This window comes from Malaclemys terrapin, chromosome 2, assembly GCF_027887155.1.
Source record: "Malaclemys terrapin pileata isolate rMalTer1 chromosome 2, rMalTer1.hap1, whole genome shotgun sequence".
Taxonomy (NCBI): domain Eukaryota; kingdom Metazoa; phylum Chordata; order Testudines; family Emydidae; genus Malaclemys; species Malaclemys terrapin.
In genome coordinates this window covers 79336793-79364427 of record NC_071506.1, presented here as the reverse complement: position 1 = coordinate 79364427, position 27635 = coordinate 79336793, and the positions used below count along the sequence as shown (strand labels likewise).

The following is a 27635-nucleotide window of genomic DNA, read 5'->3' as shown; positions in this document are numbered from 1 at the left end:
GATAATATGCCAAAAATAAAAACCCATACACATAAAAGGAACAAATCCTTGAATTAAAACCTTCCATTTGTTATTGATGGATGATTTATACAGTGTCAGATGTCACTCACTTTCTCTTGCTTGATTCTTATATCATATGGAAGTGGGAAATATAGGGTATCTCAAGAAAAAATGCTATGATGCAACCCAACAGCAATCTTGCAATTTAACTCTCATTAACAGTGAATAAATATATATATATATTTCTCAGACACTCTTAAAATATACATCATTGCTACAGTAAAAGTAAATAGAAAAAAATACTGATAATGAAATATGACCGCAAAAACTAATTACAAAAGAAATATTCAATACAAGTTTAAGTAAATTCTCAATTTAAAATGTCAGCTGCAAAGCATAAATTCCTTTGACAGGTTTCAAATCATGGTGCGACAGCAATCCTAAGGTCCAGACCCTTTTTTTAAAAAAAAAAGCCAATTTTTTTCACTATATGTCAACTATCCTTTTGATTATTTTTCTCCTAATTTTAATCTTTCCACCTATCATTTATGAATTCCGGATATATTGTCACAAGTTTATTTGAAGCTGGTGGCTATGCCTCAATGTAGGGCTGGAGCTGGAGTACAAAGTTTACTTGATCATAACATTCTGTGTGGTTTACTTCCGTATAACATGTACCTAAAGCCCCTGAAGTCATGTGAAATAGGAGACTTGCCCTCAAGACGCTATAAAGTTAGCCAGTTTGGTTGTAGCTCAAAAGGTCGTGTTTTCTGGGACACTTCCTGAGGTGTTTTAAACTAATAGTTACCTTTGATTTGAACTTATTATTTACTTGCATTTGTTAAAACACTGAATTATTATAATTTAAATAGCACCATTGCCATATATGGAACTGTATAGACATATACAAGGAAAAGGTCCCTGCTTGAGTAGCTTAAAGTCTAAATTAGTCAGAAGACACAGCAGAAAATGGTGATAAGTATGTGAGCATGTGTGTGAGGGGGGAGGGATAGATATATAGAGTTGAGAAGTATGATACCAATTGACAGTAATGATCGTAGTTTTCCTTTTTACTCTATTTTTATTTCAGTATGGTAATAGTTTTGTCTTTGTTTGCTTGTTTATCGGCTAAATGTTCCATTACAGGAGCTCGTCTTCTGAGTTATTTCCCCCTCCTCTAAATTCTGGCACTATATATAGTATAAATACATCTTTATTTTTCTACGTGGCTATAGCAAACATTCAACACTAAAAACCAAACATGTTGGCAGCTCTTCCACTGCATTCCACTATTGATCTTATGCTGAAAATCATAAGGTACAATTAATAGAAAATGCCAATGGAACTTGAAATTTGGGGTGTCGGATTCTATCATATTGTCTCACTTAAAGATCTCAGAGATATCTGTGGTATTTTTTAAAGAAAATGTTGAAGTCCTTTTAAAATAGAGAAGAAAAAAATCTATTTACTTTTGTATTTTGTTTTCCTGTTTATCTACATTAGACAATCAAAAAAGAATAGGAAGCAACTAAATGATTTTTTATACTGTTCTTTACGATAGAAGATGAAATACCTACACCTCATTTATTCTTTTTAGGTATTGAAAGTGAGGCACTATCAGAAATGGGAATATCAAAAAAAGGTGATGGAACAACTCAAGAAATTAAATTGCAATCAATCAGTAGGACCAGATGGTATTCATCCGAGAGTTCTAAAGGAACTAAAGACCAATGTAACTGAGTTGCTAACAAAAATATGTAATTTATCATTAAAAACAGCTACTGTACCACAGGACTGGAGGATGGCCAAGGTTGTACCCATCTTTTAAAAAGGTGTTAATGATGATCCTGGGAATTTTAGACTCTTGAGTCTTATTTTAGTACCAGGAAAATATTGAGAGAATCAATAAAAATAGAATGATAAAGCACACAAATAATAGAGAAATCCTGCAAAGTTTCTGTAAAAATAAATAAGTCTTTTCTAACCTGTTAGAATTATTTGAAAGAGTTAATGAAGTAGTGAATAAAGCAGAACTGGTGGATATGATTTATGTTGTCTTTCAGAAAACCTATGATCAAGTTCCGCACAAAGGACTCTTAGAAAAGCCTGGTAACTACAGAATGAGAAGTAGAATCCTGTGATGGGTTAAAAAATGGGTAAGAGATGATAAATAAGAATACCTAGAACTTTCCATTTTCAAAGCACTTTATAGGCATTATTTAATTATCTTAACTTCCTTATTAGATAGGTTCATTTAGCCTGAGGTTAAGTGACTTACTTATAGCCACAAAGAGAATCCATGTCAGAATGAGGATTTTAGTTCAGGAGCTCATGGGTTCCAGTGTTGTGTTCAGACCACTATACAACATGCTTTTCTATCAGAAATGCAAAGGAATAAATGGCCAATTCATAGGCGAAAGAGAGGTTAACACTGAAGTGCCCCAGTGATCAATATTAATATTTGAAATGGTTATCTCCAGCCTATTTATTAACAACCTTGAAAAAGTTCTGAGTAGTAAGGCAGCAAAATTTGTTTCTTATACAATGGCTAAATTCTACTCTCTGATGTTGCACAAAAATTCCATTGATTTAAATGGGAAGAGCCCTTAGTTATGTTAGTTGAACCTAGGAAGAATTGTGAGGAACTGCAGACCAACCTTACAAACCAAGACAAAAGAGCAACAAAAACACAGAGAAGCACTAAGCACAAGCACTTCTTGTGAGGATGCGTACCACCTATCCAAGGAACTCAGTGTGCACACACACAAGCGATTGAATAACTGTGGTGGCTGTATGTCAACGTAAGTTGACATAAGTTATAGTGTAGACATGGCTTTAGAAAGAAGAGGAGGAGGTGTGTTAGAGGTCTATAAGATTATGGATAGTACAGAAAAAGCTACTCTGATGCTCCTACCTACCCTGTTCCATTACATACACACACAAAAGCAGGGAAACACACTTAAGTGGATATAAGGCAATACTTTTTTTCATTATAATGGATAGTGAACCTGTGGAATTCACTGCTGCAGGATATTACTGAGGCAGAAAACTCTGGGGCAACAATTGCTGATCTTCTGTGCAAGAAGGGGAGTAAAGAAAATAAAATAGAGGGAGAAAGGCCATAAAGCCAACAAAAGGAGGAAGATCTGCTCTTTGGCATGTTCCCCCAGTTCCACTAAAATCTACAGATGTTCCTTCACACAATCATCGCATGGCTGCGGGGTGTCCAGGTTTGGGGAGACATATCAGGTTGAGAGGGGAAAAGCTGAGGAACAATTCTATGCAATGTTGTTTCATCAAAACCTGGTGGATTTTCAGGCAAAAATCCAAGTAGGAGGTAATTGCTGCTATAGGTAGCATTAACTCCCACTTTGCCTTCTAAACTCCACTCTCAGAAGTGATGGGTTAGGGCATAAAAAGAGGCAAGAGGGGCCAATGGTCAAGGTTGGAGCCGGATACCCCTGCCAACTCTAAGGTCAGTGAAGAGTTTGAAGTCTATTTGCCAGCTTCTTCCAGGAGAATGCAAACTACTTTCCCCTGAGGGAAGAATGCAATGCAAACTCCATGAGGTTCTCCTCGTGAAATTTTTCAGCAGTTTTTCTTCCCCCATGTTTTTTCCCACGAGACGGCAGTATTTAGCCCTTACTTAGCTTTACAAAACTATTAGACATTTATTTGATTAAATATAGCATCTGCAGCTACGCTAGCTGGAATACAAATTATAAGGGCTATCAATCCTCATACTTCAGGGCATAAGCTGATCACCAGCTGGGGTTGCAAAGAAATTTCCCTCTGTGGTATAGTATTGCAATTAGGTGCATTATGGGGGGTTTATGCCTTCCTTTGAAGCCTCAGGCATTGGCCACTATCAGAGACAGAAAGATACTAGACTAGATGGACCATTGGTCTTTTCCAGTATGGCAATTCCTTTGTTCCTAGATTTGGATGTTTCTGTTGTGAAGCTGCACTAGTTTGTCATAATGTCAAAATCAAGCATTAATTATAATTCTGAAGATGGAGGAATATTCATGTATCATTATGTTGGCAATAATGCAGTGTAATACAATACAGACAAAACCAATGTCTGCTACAGAGTATAAGGAAGTTAGCTGACAGCTTCGAGCACAAGGCAGTTTCTGTTTTCACTTACTCTCAAGAATTCCATGCGCCCGAGAGTCAACACTCTTGAGAATAATAAAGTAATTACAATCTTATTTTACTATATTCTGACACTAAATTTGATCCACTAATGTCTGCATAGCTCAAACAAAGCCAAAAGCTTCGACAGTTTAACTGTGAAATGCTGATATTTCTTCATGATCTCAAATTTAAAGTTAATCTGAAGAGGGCATGATGGTCATTGTTAACATTTTTTAAATAGAATTTCCTTTTGTATCACTTCAGTACCAACAGCTTTTAGATGGGATTCAAAAAATCCAATAGCTGCTTTACTCCTGTCATTTTTTCTAAAGCAAATCTCTAAGATGATTGCAAGAATACATTAAAGGCTTGCATTTTGAAGTTAGTCAGTTGTCAAAGTGATTTTGAGGATTGGCAGTCACATTTAAGACAAATATAGAGATTTGAAAGAAGTGCTTGCAAGCGATCCCATATTTTGTGCAAGTGCTTTAGTTTTGAAATGCAACCAGTTCAAGGGTTAAATGAAAGCAAAAGCAATCACTTCAACCATGTTTTTGAAGAAAATAAAACAGCTTGATGTAAGCTAAATGAAGGGGGCCTGTGACTTAAAAGGAATGGACAGATAGAGAAAAAGGTCAGAAGATTAAATTTTTCCTAAGGGAAAAGTCATTCTTTGGAATCATTAACCTCCTTCTAGGTCACTACTGAAAAAACAGCAGGAAATACTACTGCTCCTAGAAAGATGGGTGCATCATACACCAACCATTGACCTGGCAACTATATGGCAGACATAATTGTGTTCACAAATTCTCCTTCAGGCATGCTTGATTTTAGTATCCCTGTTTTAAAGCAAGATGATCTTTTAGTTGAGCTGTGAAGTATATCCATAATGGCAATATATTGGGGAGTTTAATACCAATTAAAATGGTATAATTAGTTTAAATTCCCTTTGTTTTAAAATTTAGAATTGTTAGCTTATAGGTATAAAGTTTGTTAGGGACACATATTCTCCATAACCCCCTTTCCTTTACATTTTAAAAAAGTAATAACAATTGTCCTGAATTTTTGTAACCCTTGTTACTTTGTCCAGATGCTTGAGCCAACAGTATATTTCAATGTAACATATTTTTGGATTACTAAGGAATGTACAAAAATATATTTGTAAATCTTATTTTATAATGCCCCAATCCTGCTCTCACTGAGATCAATGGGATTGTTGACATTCCTTCAATGGGAGGAGGGGTGGGCCCTAATGTATAAAATACAAGCTTTAATAAGGAATCTGGAAAACATATTCAGTAGCCTGATCCTACCGACCTTTACTTGCATCATTCTACCTTATTTACATGAGTAGTCTTATTCGCTTCCATGGAGTTACTCCTGTGAGTAACGGTTTGCAGAATCAAGATCCAGATAAATTAAACAATTAAAGAAATAGACCCCAGCTAATTCATATCACACAATACCACAAATAAGTACTTGCAGTTTTATAAAAAGTATCACCTCTTCCTTCTACACTCCCAACAAAACAAACAACAAATGTAGATTTGAGTTCACACTTTGTTTCATTTAGGTCCCAATCCTGCAATGAGATACAGGCAGGTGAGCATATGCACCTGTGCTGAGCCCTGACATCATTTGCCTGCCTGCATCTGTTGCAGGGTCAGGGTCTTAATTTTAAGCTCTTTTATTAAAAAGTACTCTCACACAGGTCACAAAATTGTTTTGTCACTTTGTTCATCAAAAATAATAAAAAATGCAAAGTAAGAGAACTCAGAGATGAAAATAAGACTTTGAAAACTCAAAGCACTCAAGATGCAGAAGTATAAAACATGAGAAAATTAGGACATCTGTTAAAAGTATCAAATTGAATAACTACTGACTATAGATGGAGCAACAGATTGTCTTGATCTGATGTCTTCTTATTTCGAGCAATACACAGATAGAGTTAACACAACTAATTTGCTGAATTTGTAGAGAAAGGTGTCTTGGTTAAATTTTACTTCTGGTTCTATACATTCTTTTAGTAACTAATTTTAAAATGCAGGCAAGAACTTTCAAGATTTTAGAAGACAATGAAGCAATCACATGAACCCCAGAGAATAAAGATAAACTGAAGTGGTTAAGAGACAGAAAAACAAAGTGCAATTTGTGGAAACTAACACCATTCACAAAGGCTAGGTGAGGACTGGATCCTGCTGACCTCACATTCCTCAAAAGTAATTACATTTGTTTACCCATGTTCACGCAAAGATTGAATAACCAATAAACAAGAATCTCCAACTGGATGTAAGTAACCGATTATATAATGTAAATTGGATAGACAGGTAATAATTTCCTGATATTTGTATGGCAAAAAAAGAAAAGTATGCCTGACTTGTTTTCTAGCCAAAATTCATTTCTGAAGCTGGAAATCAAAAAACATCACACAAACCTTACAACTAGACTAAACACATTAAAGGTGCTAATATTAGTAACTGTCAAGAGGCCGTCACACTCAGGGAATTGGAGCCACTGACATCAATTCTCCCCTTTCTCTCCCATCCAAAGGTACTGTGTCTATGATGCTTTTTGTTGTTATGACTGCTTAGAGAGCTCCCCCAAATCTACACAAACTTTGCTCAAAAAATGGGGTAGCCAGCAAATGCTGCAGGAGAGAGCTCAAGTGAGAAGCAAAATGCAAGATTTGAATTGGATGTATTGCAGAACATAGCTGGAAAGGGAGCCCAAATAAATTGCTAACATATTCTTTCTCCCATCTTCTTTCTTTATTTTTATAACTCTTGTCCCTTTATTTTTTATATCTTAATTTAATTTTCTCTTTTCTCCAATGAAATAGTGTATGCAATAATCAAAAACGTTAAAAAGGTGCCCAGCTGTTAAAAATCTTTCATGCTTAAGTTTTCCGTGTCTTCCTCTGTACTCTGTCCACAGGTCTTCTGAAATGCTGAAGTTTCACAAGTTTACATGCCTGCTTTCCTGCCTCTTTTTCTCAGGGTTGTGTTTCTTTTCTGTCAGCCCCCATTCTTTAATATACATCTCTACTATCATTCAGGAATATGTTGGTAAAACCTTTCTTTTTTATTCATTTCTACAGCTGGGCTTTTTCTTTTAAATCATCTTAATTACTGTCATCAGTTTCAATCCCAAAGTTCTCACTTTTGCAAGACAATGAAGCATTCTCCCACATGTAAAATGCTCTATAACAGAATTGCACAGTTGCCATATTTACATGTTTACCATTTTTTTCAAGCTCTCCCTCAAAAGAGCTCTCCAAATCCAAAGTATTTCAGTTGAGTTAAAGATATCTCTATGTTTCTGCACAGATTTCTAGCTTTCAGAAATTAGCAGGTATGTCTAAAAATATGCAACTGCACCAAAGTATCAAGGCATCCCCTGTAAAATCCAGCTATTGCACGTGTGCATACAACACACACCCACACACACAAAAACCACCTACTAACACATCAAATTAATATTTTGTACAGACTTGTTCCTTTCCAAGAGACAAACTGGAAGGTGAAATTTTATGAGGAAATCTTGGTGAGGATTCCCTTCCTGAGATTCCCTCCCACCATAGCAGGGGGAAGAGGAGAGTCGGGTTTGGCTCACAGCAGGAAAGGCCGTGGGACCTGCCCCGAAACCAGGCAGATCCATGGAATGACATGACCCCTCTCCCTAAGGAGCTCAGCTCCATTGTTCCCTAGGGCAAGGTTCCATTGAAAAGCCTAGGCTGTATTAACATTTTTTGAGTAATTTCCATGGGTCTGGAAAGGTGTGTTCTCCCTTGCTCTGTCTCTGGCCTAATCACTTTCCCTCCCAGGTGATCCCAACTACAAGCACACACTTTTGTGTACCCCAAATGACACAGATAATCTTCTGTAGGGCCTCCAGAAGTTCTAGAGTCCTCCTCTGAATAGCGCTCTATGCTCCATGTATGGAGGATTCCCTCCATATGTGGATTTGGGGGATACGATCTAGCACATTTTTATTTTGATTATTCAAGAGGCACACAGATACTACAGTGATGGGGTCATATAAATAAATATCATACACAAAAAACATCAGAAGAAAATTATTAAGATTCAAAGTCAAGTACTCAAAAGTTAGGAAATGCCAACATTAAGATTACTGTGAGACCTTATTCATCCCACTTATATCATAATGAATATGCACAATCTTTAATTACATGGTCAGTACTGTATTTTCCAGAGGGCCCTGCCTCATTCAGTTCACAGAATGGACAGTGCCTTCCAGATGAGCTGCTATACCACATTTAATTTTATCCCCATTGTATGTGTGGCCCCAGGCCTTATTTACTGCACACTATTCAAACCCTGCTCTGAAGACACAATTATTAGGCTTTTCTGTGGTGCTCTCTGTATTTTCACAATGCCCCTGCTAGGTGAGGGGATGGCATTATCCCTATTTTACAGATGAGGAACTGAGGCCACATAGAGGTTAAAGTCAAAAGTATCCATTAGCACCTGATTTTTCAGAGTACTTCGCATTTTATAGAGTTTTATATATTAAAGCACAGCTCCCATTGACTTCAGTTGCAGTTGTGATTGCACAGCACTCCTGCAAATCTGAAACCTGGGTCTCAAGTTGGGCACCCAGAAAATAAGGAATGCATATTTAGTGACCACCAGTGAAAAGCTTGGTTTAAGTGACTGGCTCAAAACCACACTGGAATTCTATAGCAGAGGCAGGGATAAATTCCAGTTCTCCAGAGCAGCATTCAACTGCCTTATCATGAGACCCTCCTTTCTCGTCCTGCATTCCCCTGCCTCATTCACTACACACCTTCCAACTTCTGCAACAATCAAGCAGGAGTCCTATAGACAACGCCTCCACAACTCTGATTCATCCCCAGAGAAGGCCCATCCTGTGTACTAAATGAGGTTAGAGTCCTGTGGAAAAAATAGTATGTGATCATGTAATTACAGATTGTATCATAGTGCATACACACAAGTGGGCTGAATTAAGTTGCACAAGCAACCTTAATTCTGGCATTTCCTAACTTTTGAGTGCTTGACTTTGCAACTTTAACGCTCTTTCAACATCGTTTTTGTATATAGTTTCCTAAAAAAGCAAAGTGAAACAACAGAAATTCTCCCATGTGACATCATATTGCCAACCACCTGGCTCATCAGCGGGGTTGTAACCAGTAGATCCACAACACAGACCTCTGCTACTTCAGTTAAATGAGTAACTGATAACAGTAGAAAGATGTCATCTAAAGTAAATAAATACTTCAGGGGGGATGAGACGTACACTTTGCCAACAGGTTTCACACACATTGGCTGTCAAAAGAGGAATAGTGAAATTCCAGAATCTTGGTTTTTGTTTCAGGTTCTGGAAAGAAGTGTTCTCAATGATCACAGAGGTCTTTCTGCACCTAATTACCACACGCCTGACCCTTCTGCCCTATCCCCTTCAGTCTGTCCCATGCCACTCCTATCTCCTCTGAGCCCCAGCTCCTCATCCCAATCTTCCTCCAGCTCCCTGGATCAAAAATCCCTGTCCCAGTCTCCTCATCTAGCTAGTTCTAGTTGTTTGCTCTGGGCTTCCCATCCAATTTGCAGTCTTTCACAACCCCATCTCCCAATCCTCACCCCCATGCTCAGAATCCCAGTCTCTCCTCCTAATTCCTTACCCAGCTAGTCTCAGTCTTCCAACCCTGGGTCCCTTATCCCAGTCCCAGTTTTCTTGCCCAGCCAGTCTTCATGTCAGTCTCCAGGTCTCCCCCACTCAGTCCAGTCTCCCTCCTCTGATCTCTTCATCCAAGTTTAGTCTTTTGCCCTCACTCTGCTACTGTTCTCAGTGTCCTAGCTCTCAATTAAATGGTTGCAAGAATACTTTTAATGGGAACAAAATAACATTTCCTTCGATTTAGAGCTTGTAAATGGATAAACCACTTTTGCCAGAAAAAAAAATCAACCAGAAGCAAACACTGGGCATGTGAAATTTCAGCTCAAACAGTTAACATTTGGCCAAGTTATAAGCAACTGAGAACAGGGTCTTATAATGGGAAATGTCAGGCAACCTGAAGTATAAGTGGCAGTTCCAATTCCATCTAAAATATAGATTAGATTAGATGCCTGATTCTGCTCCCATTGAAATCTGGAATTAAACCCATTGAATTAAACTGGAGTAGGAGGAAGCCCATATTTTTGTCAAGCTGATACATGCACATGGTTTTCCTATCTTTTACAAAAAATCTAACACTATTTATCATGAAAATTTGTCTAATTATTGGTACTGGTAAGCATAAATAGTTTGCTGACAATATAGAATTGATGATATCTGATTATGGCAGCTGATTTTATGCATATCTTATAAAAGAAGAGCTTAAAAATAAATGTTGAAAATTATAATTTCAAAAATGAGTCAGCTACAGAGAAAGTAAGACAAAGGCAAAAAAAAACCTCTCAGAGCAAAATGTTTTATTTCCATTTATTTCCAATGCTTTGCAGATGTGTGGGGCAAGTAGGAGGCTAATATATCTCACTTTAGCAGTACTAATTGTTTGCATTATCACAATAATCAAATGCAACCATATTAATCTCTGTGGTTATTAACTTGATTTTTACACATTAAGATTTAGATTTAATCCCCCAGGACCATCTATTAATGCTTTTAAAGTTGAAGGGTTTCAACAGTTTTAAGTTTTTTTCCCCTCTTTTAGCTGCAGGCAGTAAAATTTGAACGTGTGTGGAGTTTTGTATTTTGCATTCCTGTGGGATTTTCAGAGACACTGCTGTCAAGGACCATGAATCATGTTAATACATAGCAACCTCTACAGCTATTAAAATGTCTGCAATAATGTGATTATTTTAAAACGGAAAAACTAATATCACATGTATTACTTAAAGATCAACTTTTTTTTTTTTTTTAAGTCCTTGGAAAGGACTGCATTTGGAAAAAAAATAAAAACGTTTGTGGGAGCAGCTAAAATGTGAAATGTCTAAACTACTCAGAGGAGAAACTTCAGTTCCTTTTACAAGACACATCCTTACCGTGATTATAGTCAATGAAGCATAAAAATAGCTAAAAAAAATCAAGATCAATAAGCATGAAATGCTACTTTATTTTTGTTTAGGCAAGTTGTAGTGATACTGACCTACCAGCACAATATCCAGTTTTATGCTTTCATGGTCACAGAATGATGATATCCAAGCAGAAAACTGGGCATGAGCATGTTTTGATGAGCTGTCAGTGTGGAGTTTAGAGCTGGTACTTTACAGTGCCACAGACTGGTTAAAAGCTAAATTTTCAGGCTAAACTTACTGACTACATCAATTACATGTTATATAAACAAGAAAACATAGGTGACCTCAACTAAGGGAAAGAAGGGAGCTTGTCTGTAAGATTTGGTCTTTAAATATTCACTCAGAAGGCAGTAACAGTAAAATACTGCCCCGGGGGGGCGGGGGGGAAGCTTCTCTAATTGTGCATATTAGGGAGACTAGGTGGGTGAGGTACCATCTTTTACCGGACCAACTTCTGTTGGTGAAAGAGACAAGCTTTCAAACTATGCAGAGTTCTTCCCAATTATGCATAGTGACTTAGTTGATGGACCTATTGCTATTAGTGGCATCATGCCTCCAGAAAACAGCAATGAATCCAGAATGCCATGCTAAAAAGCTTCATAAGATAATATTGACCCAGTCAGCACTATCTATATTGGTTATTCTTGCTATAAGTACTCCCCTGAGTAATTGGGACCTGGCTGGGCATTCAGTGGCCATGTCATAGCAGAACAGCTTCAAGAGGGTGGGAAAGTGTGGGAACCAGTGCAATGTTTCTGCTTGTATTGCCTTTGCCTCTGAAAATTATTCCAAGATCTCAGTTGATCCCTGAGTTTAGGGTTCTGCACCTCATTTATATTCTATAGATGGTAGAAACAAGCCCCGCCCCCACATGTTGATTTAAAAGAAGATATGGGTAGGAAGTCATAGAATTTCCTGTCCCCTTGCTCGCAATTTATAAGGTGATTCAGAAAGATACTACACTAGTGTAAGAATTTATTCTACTTAATTGATACTTGCTGAATTGGGATTGTCTCCCTGGAAACTGATTTAGCCTAATGAGAATTAAATAAGAAAGCTGCTTAATCAGTACAATATTAGCATCAATTCATCTTAATAGGTAGCAGTTTAGCTAGTGCCAAGTAGTTAAGTGGTATAAGTGTTAAACGGGTTTCAAATGCTAAGCTCTGGTCTTTCAATACACAAGATGACAAATATTATGTAATATATTTGACTGGGTGCTCCGAAGAACTTTGTCAAGGGAGGCTGGGGATTCCAGTCCACAGTCAAGGGCAGGTGTGTTTCAGTGGCTTCAGTCAAGAGTATTAGCATTCAACCAAAGAATTTTAGACTATGGTGTTAAGAAGCTCCGTTAGCATTTATAAAAATTATGCTTTTTTTTTTTTTGTAAAACTAATGCATGAATGAAACATTACTGTTGAGAAATCAAACAGTCAGAAAAACAAAGTAAAGGTCAAAATCTCAAATATGCACACTTCAGTCACCTTCTGCATAATTATATCTTAAAATATGATAGAATCATAGAATTGTAGGACTGGAAGGGACCTTGAGAGGTCATCTAGTCCAGTCCCCTGCACTCATGGCAGGACTAAGTATTATCTAGACCAGGGGTGGGCAAACTATGGCGTGCAGGCTGGATCCAGCCCACAAGTCATTTTAAGCCAGCCCCTGAGCCACACCAAGCGGCTTGGCCCCACTCGGGCCGGGGTGCTGGGTCGGGGCCGCACCACGTGGCTCAGTCCTGCTCCAGTGCTCCGGCTGGGGCGCTGCGTCGGGGGCCACACCCCTGAGCTTCTCCCCATGCCCCAGCCCCCTGCCCCAGCCCTGATCCCCCTCCCACTCTCCAAATTCCTCGGTCCCAGCCCAGAGCTCCCCCTGCACCCCAAACTCCTCATCCCCAGCCCCACCCCAGAGCCCACTCCCTCTCATGCACCCCAACCCCAATTTTGTGAGCATTCATGGCCCTCCATACAATTTCTATTCCCCGATGTGGCCTCGGGCCAAAAAGTTTGCCCACCCCTGATCTAGACCATCTCTGACAGGGGTTTATCTAACCTGCTTTTAAAAATTTCTAATAATGGAGATTCCACAACTTCCCTGGGCAATTTATTCCAGTTCTTAACCACCCTGACAGGAAGTTTTTCCTAATGTCTAACATGAACTGCCCTTGCTGCAATTAACTTCTTGTCCTAGCCTCAGAGGTTAAGGAGAAAAATGTTCTCCCTCCTCCTTGAAACAACCTTTCATGTATGTGAAGACTGTTATGTCCCCCCTCAGTCTTCTCTTCTCCAGACTAAACAAACCCATTTTTTTCAATAGGTCATGTTCTCTAGACCGTTAATCATTGTTGTTGCTTTTCTCTGGACTTTCTCTAGTTCGTCCACATCTTTCCTGAAATGTGGCACCCAGAACTGGACACAATACTCCAGTTGAGGCTTAATCAGTGTGGAGTAGAGCAGAAGAATTACTTCTTATGTCTTGTTTACACCACTTGTGCTAATACATCCCAGAATGATGTTTGCTTTTTTTTTTTTTGCAACAGTGTTGCAAAAAAAGCAAACAACTGTTGACTTATATTTAGCTTGTGATCCACTATGACCCCCAAATCCCTCTCTGCACTACTCCTCTCTAGGCAATCATTTCCCATTTTTGTGTGTGCAATTGATTGTTCCTTCCTAAGTGGAGTACTTTGCATTTGTCCTTATTGAATTTCATCCTATTTACTTCAGATCATTTCTCCAATTTGTCCAGATCATTTCTCCAATTTGTCCAGATCATTTTGAATTTTAATCCTATCCTCCAAAGCACTTGCAACCCCTTCCAGCTTGGTATCATCTACACATTTTATAAGTGTACTCTCTATGCCATTATGTAAATCATCGATGAAGATATTGAACAGAACCAGACCCAGAATGGATCTCTGCATGGATCACTTGATATGCCCTTCCAGCTTGACTGTGAACCACTGATAACTACTCTCTCGGAATGGTTTTCCAACCGGTTATACACCCACCTTATAGTAGCTCCATCTAGATTGTATTTCCCTAGTTTGTTTACGAGACGGTACTGCGAGACAGTATCAAAAGCTTTACTAAAGTCAAGATATGGTATATCTACTACTTCCTCCCATCCACAAGGCTTGTTACCCTGTCAAAGGAAGCTATTAGGTTGGTGTGATACAATTTGTTCTTGACAAATCTATGCTGACTATTACTTATCATCATATTATCTTCTTGGTGTCTGCAAATTGATTGCTTAATTATTTGCTCCATTATGTTTCTGGGTACTGAAGTTAACTGACTAGTCTGTAATTCCCCGGGTTGTCCTTATTCCCCTTTTTATAGATTGGCACTATATTTGCCCCTTTTCCAGTCCTCTGGAATCTCATCCATCTTCCACGACTTTTCAAAGATAATCACTAGTAGCTCAGATATCTCCTCAGTCAACTCCTTGAGTATTCTAGGATGTATTTAATCAGGCCCTGGTGACTTGAAGACATCTAACTGGTCCAAGTCATTTTTAACTTGTTCTTTCCCTATTTTAGCTTCTGATCCTACCTCATTTTCTGTGGCATTTGCTATGTCCAGTTGCTACTAAACTTTTCTGGTGAAAACTGAAACAAAAAAGTCATTTAGCACTTCTGCCATTTCCAGATTTTCTGTTATTGCTCCCCCCATCCCCATTGAGTAACAGGTCTACCCTGCCCTTGGTCTTCCTCTTGCTTCTAATGTATTTGTAGAATGTTTTCTTGTTAACCTTTATGTCTCTAACTAGTTTAATCTCGTTTTGAGCTTTGGCCTTTCTAATTTTGTCCCTATATACTTGTGTTATTTGTTTATATTCATCCTTTGTAATTTGACATAGATTTGATTTTTTGTAGGATTCTTTTTTGAGTTTCAGATGATTGAAGATCTCTTGGTTAAGCCAGGGTAGTCTTTTTATATATGCTCTTTCTTCATGTAATAACATTAAAAATGTTTGTCAGTTAATACAACAAACAAAAATATAAGCAAAGCCACTAGCATTGCTTAGACTAGAGCTAAGGTTGGCTAATATTTCCCATTATAAGGCCTTGTTTTCAGTTGCTTATAAATTAGCCAAACTCTAACCATTCAGGCTGAAATTTTTCATGCTGGGTATCTGCCTCAGGCTGAAAGCTTTTAGAAAGTTGAAGCCAAAATATTTCAGCTATTTCCAAGAATGAGATTAGGGGGGGAAATACAGTATTTTGCCCATGTTTAAAACCTTTGTACAACCTTTATTGAGAAGTTCTAGCACGCTCATGCTTTGGAGCATGGATTTGAAATTTGACAGCAGGGTTGCCTTAGTGACAAGGATGTGCCTTTTGCTATTCTTGTGAAAAACACCCAAATTTGGCTAAGTTATAAGCCTTTAGAAAAGTTTGCACATGCTCAGTAGAGACATATTAGAGTTTGGCAGACAAATTCTCTGAAGATTCTGTTTGCACTTAACATGTTCTAGCCTGGGGCTCCAGGAGCAGTGCAGGACTTTCCCTGCAATTGCTGCTCCTGTCTGCTGTAGTGCAGGGTACTGGGAATGAGAGCAGGGAGGCTGTCTCTCCTGTGCTCTAAATGTTCCCTCTGCTGGCAACTGTGGAAAAATAACGTGATTGTGTAAGTAAAACTGTATCATAATGCATACTCTCAAGGGCCAAATTAAAATTGCCCAGGCAACCTTAATTCTGGCATTTTATAATTTATCAGCGTGCAGAGGTATTGGTGGCCCCTTGTGGTCTCTGTCTCTGCCCAGCCCTGTCCCCTATTCTCCCAGATCCAGGCCCTTTTCTTTACAGAGACTCCACACACATCCAATCGCCATCCTTATAGTGCATCTCGGTTTACTCAGGCAATAAATTCAAAACAAAACGTAGAGTCCCAAAATCTGTTCCAAGGCACAACTCTGACCTCAGATCCTGGGTTTAACTTGCAGCTGTCCTGCAGTGCTCAGATCCGACTGCCCCATAGACGTCCCAGAATCAGCTCCCCCAAACAACTGCTTCAGCTCTCTAATAAAGAACCAGCTGCTTGCAGTTCCGTCCCCATGCCAGGTGTCTCTGGTTAGCCAGCCTGCTCCAAGCTTCAAGTCTCCTGCAGGCAGCTCGCTCATTCCCTCTTACTCCTTTTCCTCTCTCACATATTTGCCTCCCTCACACACACTCCACTCCCGAATGGGCCTGTCGGGTCACTAACTCTGTGGCTTACCTCTCCTGGACAGAAAGTCTGCAGTCTGACCATGGAACATCTGTGACAGTATCACTCCCAGGTGTCTGCATATAAAATAAATTTTTGTGAAAAACTGGGACTATGCAGTATGGGTTGGTTACAGACTTTTAATTTCTTTGGGGAGACCAAGTTACTTGTCACTGGTCTGTTTTCTTAATGAGATTGGTAAGGAGAACCACTAGAGAGGCAAACTCTGGCACAATTCACTTATAATACCCTGCGAGCCCAAGAAATACCCAAATTTGCTTTTTTTGTGTTCTCAATGATTGTGCTGGCTAGGGCTTCCACTTTACTGAGCAAGCGTTGCACTTTACCATTTCCCACCAGATACCCTAGTCTCCTGCTTCCCTAATGTACATTTCTTTGAGTTTGCAGTTAAATTGGTGTCTTATGAGGCCTGAAGGACTGCGGCTACATCATTGAGGTGAGTTGGCCAATCCTGACCATAGATTACCACATCATCCCTGCCGCGTAAGGTTGATGTGGCCACCTCATCTGGTTCATCAGTCTTTGAAAGGTGGCCGGGACACCAAGCAAACTAAAAGGCATATTAACAGACCAAAAAATGCCTATGTGGGTCGAGAAGGCTATTTAAGCATAGGAATCAGAGGACAGTGGGATCTTAGTTAAGCCTAATGTCAAGCCTGGTCAAGCTGATTGAAAAGGTCATTAACTCAAGGTTATAGCATTATTAGTCCAGGAAGAAACCCACAAAACCCAACAAGGAGCTCTTTCACAAACATCCCATTAGTACGTTACAAGTATGCCCCCTTTCAGCCAACAAAACTGCTTGTGTAGTCAGAGCCCCTTTTGACCTCACCCACTGTGGTCAGTCCCAGAATGTGTTTTGAATCAACATACCTCTGTGATAAAGCAATGAGAGTGACAAGCCACTGGACCCACCTCCACTTCCCTCTTCTATGACATCGTACTTTCCCACTGCTTGTAATGCTAGTCCTCAGACTTCTGCCTTTAAATCCTTTCTTCTCTATGTCAGGCTCACTTTCAAAATATGAAAAAGCAAAGCCTAACTGGTGGTAGCCGTACTAATGACTAGTATTCATAGTTCCAACATGCAATCCTTTCATACCAAGTGTAGTTCCTCTCACACAGCTATTTGGGGGAGATGGTAGCACTAGAACTGCAGTTTTTCCCAGTAGCATAGGACACAGCTTTTAGACAACAGATTGCTCTTTTGTACCCAAACTCTATTTAACAGAGGGATTTAAAGGGTGTTCGCAAATTTCTCGCGAAGGCTGATGGGGGTATAATTCATTGTACAAGTACTATCTGACCTGTGTGAATTCCATGGATGCCTGTTTGCATTCAGCAACTCATTTGAGTTGTTTTCCACTCCTGCTGCTTCTGTTCCCAACTCATGTGTTATCTCCTCCCTATCCTCCTAGTCTCTGCTACTTCTCTGGCCAGTGCCATCTCCAGAGTACGTTCATGAACATTACTCAACCAGGCCTTTTGTACCAAAGACCCATATATTCCCAAACATAGCAGGCAGAGCAGAAAATCTGGGAACATGACTACCATTTTAGGATAGACTTCTTTGTCACCAACAAAGGAACCAGCATGATTCAAGAAATTCATGAATGGTACTATGGCCACACCTGTTGATTTGGTCATTGGTGTTATGCAGAACCCTGGTGCTGTAAGAGATTCTGTTGGCTCTATAGGCAGAATTTGGGAACATTTCCACTGCTTGGTGAACTTAACTTTGGCATAACTCACTTGCAGGTTTAAACTAGTGTAAATGATGAATTCTCTGTAACTTGAAGTCTTTAAACCATGATTTGAGGACTTCAGTAACTCAGTCAGAGGTTATGGGTCTATTACAGGACTGCATGAGGTTCTGTGGCCTGCAGTGTGCAGGAGGTCAGACTAGATGATCACAAAGGTACCTTCTGACCTTAAAGTCTATGAGGAGGAATATGTTCCTTGCATCCTGACACTTGCTCTCACTGCTCTGGGGGATGATTAGCTTGTGCCTCCCAATTGTGGTTATACATGCTCCAATAACTTAGGGGGAATAGGGGATCACTGATTTCCTGACATGCATGGAACCACACAAAACTTGGCAGGTCGGGTAGAGGGAATAAATCTACCGCTCCCCCGTTTACCTTACCTTACCTTACCTTACCTTACCTTACAAGAAAAGAAAAGAAAAGAAAAGAAAAGAAAAGAAAAGAAAAGAAGCCCAAGTACACAACTGGCCTCCATTCCCTAATCATAATGGCTAATGGCCACTTTCCACTGGCTTCCCAAGCAGACCTTCTGGCTGTTTTAAACTGTTTCCCCGTCCCAAGCAGCCCAACCCCTGCACCAGACATCCAGCACAGAATGTTCAGCTGAATGGGAATTTTGTTGGGGAAAAGCAGGGTCTAGCAGCCGCTGTGCAACAGCCAGCGATACACTGTTGGCACTATATAAATATGCCATAGACGCACAACTGACTTGGATCAGTTATACTGTATGATCACTGAGGGTATACATGCTGAATAGAAAGTGTGCTAGAATCTTCACTCCGTCAATAGCCACTAGTGATGGACTATGTTCCGCCTATGTGCGTGTCCATAGATGTGATATACAGCTGACATTGGGTCAGTGAAATGGTTCAACATAAACAGTAAGTGTTCATATCCTGTATTAGACTTTACTGAGCTGTGATGCGGCAGGGGGTGGGCTGCAGGCCTGAGAATCATGTGAGATGTGTATCACTGGGCAACACTACATACCAGGTATTGGTGACTTGGGAATCTGGCACTTCCCTCTCATAAATATGTAGGAGAGGACCTCAGATGACTGAGAAGGGTTTATCTGTGCAGGAAGGGCCTTTGGCATCCAAATACAGGGCTGTCTACCTGGATTGGTGAGAAGGGGAAAACAACTGGAAGCAGAATCCTTACCTGACATTCAGTTTATGGTGGATTTTGCCATGGGAGTTTTGTCAGTTACTGTATATTTAGTCAGTTTTTCTTGTAGTTAAACTAGCTTCTATGCACGCAAATAAATCCTAAGCACTGGAGTTGGCCCTGATCTATGCCTCCAGAACAGTTTTTTACTGGATATCACTGGTCTCCTTGGTATTGAAGCAGCTGTGTCCCCCTAATATAATAAACATTAAAATCTCCTTCTTCTGGCTCTTTAGCATTTTTGTTTCTAGTTTGTTAGTAATTGCAATTTCCAGTACTCTACTCGCTACAGTCGCCTGGGTTTGTCACAATGGCAAAAGCCTGTCTTGTGAAGGATGTGACTGTGACTACAGATAATCTGAGTCAGACACCTGCAATAGAAACACCTAAAAGCTTAGTTTTCTCCTTTCTTCCTCCTCTTCTTTGCCTGGCCTTGTGATGCTTCTCATTCTACTATCAGAGGGGTAGCTGTGTTAGTCTGAATCTGTAAAAAGCAACAGAGGGTCCTGTGGCATCTTTAAGACTAACAGAAGTATTGGGAGCATAAGCTTTCGTGGGTAAGAACCTCACTTCTTCAGATGCAAGAAGAAGTGAGGTTCTTGCATCTGAAGAAGTGAGGTTCTTACCCACGAAAACTTATGCTCCCAATACTTCTGTTAGTCTTAAAGGTGCCACAGGACCCTCTGTTGCTTTTCTCATTCTACTGCCCATCATCATTCATTTTTTAACCTTAACTTTATTGCTTTATTTATAAGTTTTTTGGAATGCTCATATTTATACCCAACTACTAGGCTAACCAAATATGAATATAACCCACAATTGTATACGTACCACCTTGCCTATCTCTATGGGGGTCAGTAACACAATCTGTGAATCTAACAGATTCAACACAAATGATGAAATAAACAACCTGTGAACCTCCTCCAACAGAATATGGGGTTTCGTGCCTCTCTGTGATTTTACATGAGTTTCATCTACCTCAGAGATGAAATACAAAATCCTGCACCCAGCATGCCACATTCTATGGATTTGTGGCTCTCTCTGGGGGAGTCTCGGTCTGTAATCTAATGATTGATCAGATATCAGGATACATGGGGAGGGGAGGGTTGTTGCTGACAATTAAAGTATAGATTAATAGTCATTTATTAAATAATCCAGATAAAATCAGAACTATTTTTCTACTAAAATTCGAATGCACTTTGGCTCTGTTTCCTGTAACTTTTTCAGAACGCTGCGTGGCAGGGAGCTCACAGACTGCACATGGCTTACATAAAGTGCAAAAGGAGGGTTGCAGTGCTTTGTGCCATTCTCACTGAAGTGAAAGGCATGTTACAAGACACGTTTTTAGTTAGGACATCGCCTTGCCAGCTGAGACATGCCTTTTACTACATTGACCTGTTGCAGGCCACCAAATACAGCAGCCCTTGCTACTTTTGTTTTTCAAAAACACTCTTGGTGACAGTTAATGTGCCTTCCTGGAAGGTTCAGCAGAGGAGTTACATATTTTCCTTTAGCGTGGCAAATTAAATTTTTTTGTTATGTTGTACACACTCACGTAGACACTGACCTCTCCCCACAGTGTGCATGGAGAAATTCTTACAAAAGTACTAATCTTCCAATATTCACAATAGCCAGACAACTTAGGTCTGGAATTCTGGCTTACTTTGACTGTCCATGTCCGGGACATGGCCAATCATGCCCAGTGGTTGGATCTGGAGTCCATTGTCAGGCCTTGAAGTCCAGAGCTGGAGTCAAAAGCCAGATGCCAGAGCCAAAGTCAGGAATCAAAATTGAGGATCAGGACCAGGTTACTTGGAGTGAGGCAAGGCTGCAGGAGAGGTAGGAGCAAGGCTGGGAACACACAGACACGATCACACCCATGAGCAAATACTACTGAACTGCTGCTGCAGGGTTTAAGAGCCCATCTGCTGACTCTTTCAACCAATCGGGATGTGTAGCCAATCAGGCTACAAACAGGCCAGCTGGGCTTCTTAGGTTTCCTGGAGACTGGCTCTGTTGCAGACCCTGATTCCTGACAGTCAGCGTACAAGCAAGTCAAAGGTGAGAAAAGCTGTTCCAGTTGGAGAGCAGCAGGAAGTCCCACTTCGGCTACCTCATCTGGTAGAAGAGTGAGGTTCACAGCAGTTGTAGAACAGCTCTGAAAGCACAGAGCTTCAAAGGTGTGCTCTTTATGAGCCTCATCCAAAGTCCATTGAAGTCAATGGGACTTTAATGGGGTGCCATACAAGTGTATAGGTCTGCTTGGCTATATCCCTTTGCAGGACTAGGGCCAAAATAAGTACATAATAATGGCTATACTGAGTCAGACTGGGTCAGGTCCATTTAGCCCAGTATCCTGTCTTCCAGCGGTGGCCAATGCCAGGTGCCCCAGAGGGAATGAACAGAACAGGTAATCATCAAGTGATCCATCCCCTATCACCCATTCCCAGCTTCTGGCAAACAGAAGCTAGGGACACCATCCCTGCCCATCCTGGCTAAATAAGGAAGAGATTTGTAGTTTTAACATTAGTATTTTACCTTTACTAGCCTAGAGTCTCACAGTGGTCCCTTCTGGCTTTAGAATCTATGAACCTGTCCGCTTTCATTGGACTAGTTTGTTCTTTGTGTGTAAAGGAGAGGAGAAAGCATACCGACACTATCTATCAGTGTCATTTTCCCCTCTGCACAGTGCTCGCACACAATCTCAAATGCTATTTACCTTTATTTATTGGAAGGTGCATGTAAATCTATACGTGATACAGTTTAGGGATTTTATATGATGCATGTGTGTGACTCTAGTTCAAGCTAAGAACTCTTCCTATGAGAAAGTAGACCCCTAAATACTTTGGTGATCTTGTGGAGGTTTAAAAGAATAGGATACTTTTAGTAGCAATGTTTAAAACTGAGTTGTGTTTGATAGAAAAGAAACAGTAATATTTCATTAGTAGCCATAGTCTAGATAACAAATGAAAAATCTGTTCCCGTAAGATGGTTTGGATCCTCAATTCCCATTGATTATAATGAGAATTAATGGCACTCCACACCTTCCAGCAAGTGCTTGGAAAACCCACAGGGTTGGTCCCAAATACTTAAGCAAGAAAGAAAGGGCTGGATACTCTGCAAGCAGCCGGCCCCTTTGTGCTGCTCAGGTGACGTACAGGAACCAGATCCTGGCTGTAAATGGCCAGTGAAAAATATCCCTTGTTGAGGGGAGCTACCCAATTATGTAAGCTTGGCAGAAGCAACTTCTGCGCCAGCTGCCGTCCACACCAGCGTAGACGACATGAAGTGGCGCTACTCTGATCTTCTATTGGCATAAGGATGCTCTATCTGACTCTGGGGACAGGTTGATGCTGAATAAGGGAGCCAGGAATCAGGGAACCACATCCAGCTCCCGGACAGCCTCCACCTCCCCTGTGCTGAGCCAAGTCAAAACTCTATTTTGCATACAAACAATATACATCAGTGGCACTTGTTAGACAGCTTTCTTCCATTGGTAATACAGTACTTACCTTTATTACAATGTATCATCGTCACTCCTTATTGCCACAAGTTGTAGTATGCTTTTGAGAAAGGAAAATAATTCTGTATAAAAGGTAAATAAATATAAAGGGCAAAATCCAGCCCATTCCTATACAATTGCCTTACAAGAGCCAAGTCATCACACCCAAGTACCTAAAACACCTGATCCAAAGCCCAGCGAAGTCAATGTGAATCTTCTATTGACGTCCACTGACTTCACTGGGCTTTGGATTAGGCCAAAAGCAACCACATGCAGAGGGAATTGCATTGCGGCTTGCAAGAGTGCACTAACAGATAAGCCCTGCTAATGAGACAGGACACATACCACTGCAACCAGAAGCCTGGTTCAGGGAAAAGGGATGTGCTGGTCGAAAATCCAACAGGGGTTATGCTGCAAGAACAAGATGGCTCCCCTGGCAGTGTGCACTTTGCTCCTGTAGCAAAACAAACAAAACAAACCCCACAGTGTATGGAACCCACCTAATGTGGCATCCTACCCTGTGATAGAAAGACTTCTCTGCCACTGGGCACATCTGGCAGCATGTTTTTGTATGGGGTCTGTGCCTACAATGTGCTGACTGTCTGAAATATTGTGGCAATTTGGCCTTATATGTTTGATTTTACAATGGAAGCCCTGGTTCTCATTTCAGATGCACCAGTTTTACTCTCTTGGCTTCAATTTATGCCGGAGTCAGTGAGATGAGAATTTGACCTGCTGCAACACCTAGTGGGAGGAAGTACTACTCAGTATGAACAAAGGTTTCCGTTTTGGGCCCTAAATCTATTTTGAAAGCATTTTATACTAAAAAAATCCTCCCTGAACTAAAATTATTGGAGAAATTTATTCTTAGACTATCATGCTGCTCAGTGAACATAGGCTCACATATAATCAACCGTTATGAAATCAGCTGCTGCACATATATGCATAGAGGATCCCCTGCTGACTAATCCCACAAATACGTAGTCAAGTGTCTACCAAGAGAATCACTTGGATTCGTATTTATTACAAAGTTCTATCCCTGGAATACAGCATAGTGGAAAACAGAAGGATTTTCCATGTTTCCTTACGGACTCACTTATGAAAAAGGTGCCTTTGTCGCTGTTCATAACTATCTGCATTTATGAGTTATGGAATTCTTCCTCACATGTAAGGATAAATGGACAGTATTATAGCATAATCAACAAGGATGTATTTCAGAGGGGCTTTTAGTAAGTGAAACATTGTAGTTTGGAGGTTATCTTGAAGATCAAATCCCTAGTCAGAAAGCTATATTGTTGCCTTCATTTTCCTTTCTCAACCCCATGAAGGCTTAATTGGCAGCTAACTTACATTGTGATCTTCTAGCTTTTTAGAACGTTCTTTCTTGTAGCAGACTTTTCTTTAATGAGCATTTCCTCAAGGGAATTAATTATTACCTTGACTGGTGTATTCATATGTTTCCATCAGGAAGTTTTATAAATTACCAAACTCTTGACAAACTGTGCAACCATAAAAATCACATGGAGTCTCTGTACCCACATCTAACCCCATTAAATCAGATGTGTTTTGTTTTGTTTTACGCCAGGGTCTCTCTCTCTCTCCCTGTTAAATGACAACATTCAAACTCAATTGCGGCTAATATCTAATGTGAATGTGCTGTGGCACGGTTATGGATTTATAGCAACGACACTATGAGAAGAAACACATGTCACGGAGTGAGACGAGTTCAAATGAATTAAGAGTTTCATCACTGCATGAGCATAATTTCTGCAGAGAAAATGCTCATTACAGACCTGACTCTTCTCCCTTGTTTACCGTTTATGCAGAGCTTTCAGAAATACTCTAACTGTGCAGCACTCTGTGAGAAAAAAATAGTCACAGTAGCAGCCACCATATTAACAGGGGGCCAAACCCTGGGCTCCCTATTTCAGTTGATATAAGGACTAAGAATAACACAAAGTGTTAAGAGTGTGACTTTGCCTCAAACACAGAGGAAGTGGTAGCACACAGTTGTGCTGCTCCAGAAGCAGACCAGGGACCAGATTATGAGTCAGAGTCACAATCCTGCCCCTGATTTCCCCCTTGCTCCAGAGGAGAGGTAATACGCACCGGTCTCTAAGCTTGGCACAAATTAGTACCCCTTCTAAGATGGCCAGCAGGTTGGGATGGAGGCAGGGAACAAGTTCCATCCACTCCCTGCCTACATAGTCAGGAGGGGATCTAGTGGTCTTAATGAGGTTGTCAAATTGAGATATGAGTAGCCCACACGGGGGAGGAAAGAGGTATCTCACACCACCTTTACACCTCTTTACTCCCCTGGGTAAGAATGTGCTATGGATCACAACTGTATAAGGACCTCAGAACATGGCCCAAGGAGACAATGGTAAAGTAACATTGTAGTAACCAACAGCAAGAAAAATCAGTAAGTAATGCTGCCACGTCATTTTTAACTCATTCCAGGTTGTCTAATAGCAGCATAGATAACACATAAGATCATGCTGTGCTGGATGATATCCATGCAATAGCTGAGCTCAGTGGCATGGTTTAGGACAGTCTATCTTTGAATTTCTTTGTGTGAGTAGGTGGCACTCCCACCCTGCCAAAAATATGTGACACCATAAGGTCAAACTGACTCTTTCCTAGGGCATAGCTTTATTGGTAACCCAAATAACACTAACAGAATCTACACTTCAGCTGATGCTTTCTTTCCAAGACTGGTTATACCTATGGTTTTCTAAAAGATTGCCCTGTCCATACCCTTGGTGTTCTCAGCCCAGAGGGTCACTCCCACTTTTCTGAGATCCTGTTGGAGTTAACAAGCCACACACCTACTTCAGTGAGTCAGTTCAATAGCTTTCTGTAGGATGATGAGTCCTGCTAAAAGGATGGATCAGAGGCTGTGTTCTTATGCTTTTGCCACAGGGGGCTTGTCTTCACTGCAGAATTAACTCAAGTTATAACTTGAGCCATAGCCACGCACTAAAACCTCTAACTCGAATGCGATGGCACTTTTAACTTAGCCCATTATGGGTACAGGCTAATGTTCGAGTTAGCAGAACTTGGCAGCTGCTAACGTGGCCACTTTGTGACGTGGACGCAGACTAGCTCCACTGGAGTTCCACTGGTTCTCCCACATCTCCCTATAATTCACCCCATGTGCTTGGAAAAGACAGATATGTTCTCTCACAAGTCACTGGGAAAGAATTCATAGAGCGGCTCAACTGATTGCAGTGCAAAGAACCAGGGGATATGTCCCATGGTTAGCGACTCATATAAGTAGTGCTGCGCTTGCATGGTAGTGCTGGTAGTCAGTGTGGCCACTCTCACTCTAGTGAGGGAAAGTCAGGTGAAGACACTTTAGTATAGATGACTTGGGTTAACTGTTCAGTGAGAACATTCCCTTGGACGCACACATTTCATGGTACTTTATGTTAATATAATTTGGGGGGAACAATTATAAGTGTTTTACAATTATCAGGACAAATCCTGGCCCTCTTCTGTGCAGAAGTAAGGGACATATTAGCCTTTTAGTCTCACATATATGTTTTATGCTATCTAGGTGCCGTGTTGCTTGTATTTAAGGTATTAATAGTTTATTTTGTATGCTTTCAGTACATTAAAAACTGAGTCATAAGAGGGATATCTGAAGTCAGTCTGCCCTGAAAAGTACAGCAAAAATCTGAATAGTGGAATATGATTCCATAACACATATGCAGTGGAGTGATGTCCTTTTTTAACATTTATGTCAAATGTTTCATATTAGGAATTGTACAGCTTATATGCCCATTTTTTTACAATTTGGCCTATATTATTGTTGCCCCTTTTAGATCCAAGTAGTTAATCAAAGTTCAGAGTTGGGAGTAGAAATTGAGATGGATTCTGGTATTTTCTTTGAAGAAATCTTGCTTATTTAGAAGGACATTACAAAGTCCTGCTTCTCCAAATGAAGCAGCAACCAAAACGGGATAACTTCTTTGCTTTCAATCCCCAGGCAGTTTAGCCAAAATAAGGCCCAAAGCTCTCTCTAAGGGCAGGGTCTTCATTACAGGGGGGGTCGATTTAATATACGCAAATTCAGCTACGCGAATAGCGTAGCTGAATTCGACCTATCGGAGCCGACTTACCCCGCTGTGAGGATGGCGGCAAAATCGACCTCCGCGGCTCCCTGTCGACGACGCTTACTCCCACCTCTGCTGGTGGAGTAAGAGCGTCGATTTGGGGATTGATTGTCGTGTCCGGACAAGACGCGATAATTCGATCCCCGAGAGAGCGATTTCTACCCGCCGTAGACCTAGCCTAAGCTTCTCTCCAGGTCATATTATGCTTACAGGCTCCTACTTGGCTTTCTTCAGGCTCTCTGTCTTTCTCTGGTTCTGTGTTCTCCCCTCCCTCATAACAAACACACATCTTTACCCAAAAAATACTCAGCAAAAACCCCTCTGCCCATACATTCCAAAACTCCTGGGTGAGCTCACATAATCCTTTTGTATTAGGTGGGGGTTTATGCTTACCTTATCTTTACCATTCTGTTAATTGACGTTCATAGTCATCAAGTTTCATGAGGTTTTAACTCAAACCTTAACAAGATTTCCCCCAGCTCCTAACATTATTCTGTCTTTAGCTGTACCTAAAATAACTACTTCCCTCCATAATTTCCCACCATTGTGAACACCGGTTCAATTCTGGCCCCAATAGAGAACTGAAGTGAAAAATATTTATCCAAACTTTTCTGTATTTTAAAATTGGGTTTAAGTTTAGTTCTAGAAAGGGATAT

At 40.4% G+C, this 27635-nt stretch overlaps 1 long non-coding RNA gene across 1 annotated transcript in view; it reads left to right on the top strand.

Moving 5' to 3' along the window:
• Positions 1–27635, top strand: part of LOC128831622 (uncharacterized) — a 39674-nt gene that overhangs the window by 2424 nt on the left and 9615 nt on the right. The window contains exon 2 of the long non-coding RNA XR_008443830.1: positions 2064–2156. This is a non-coding gene — a long non-coding RNA (uncharacterized LOC128831622). The remainder of the gene's footprint in view (positions 1–2063; positions 2157–27635) is intronic.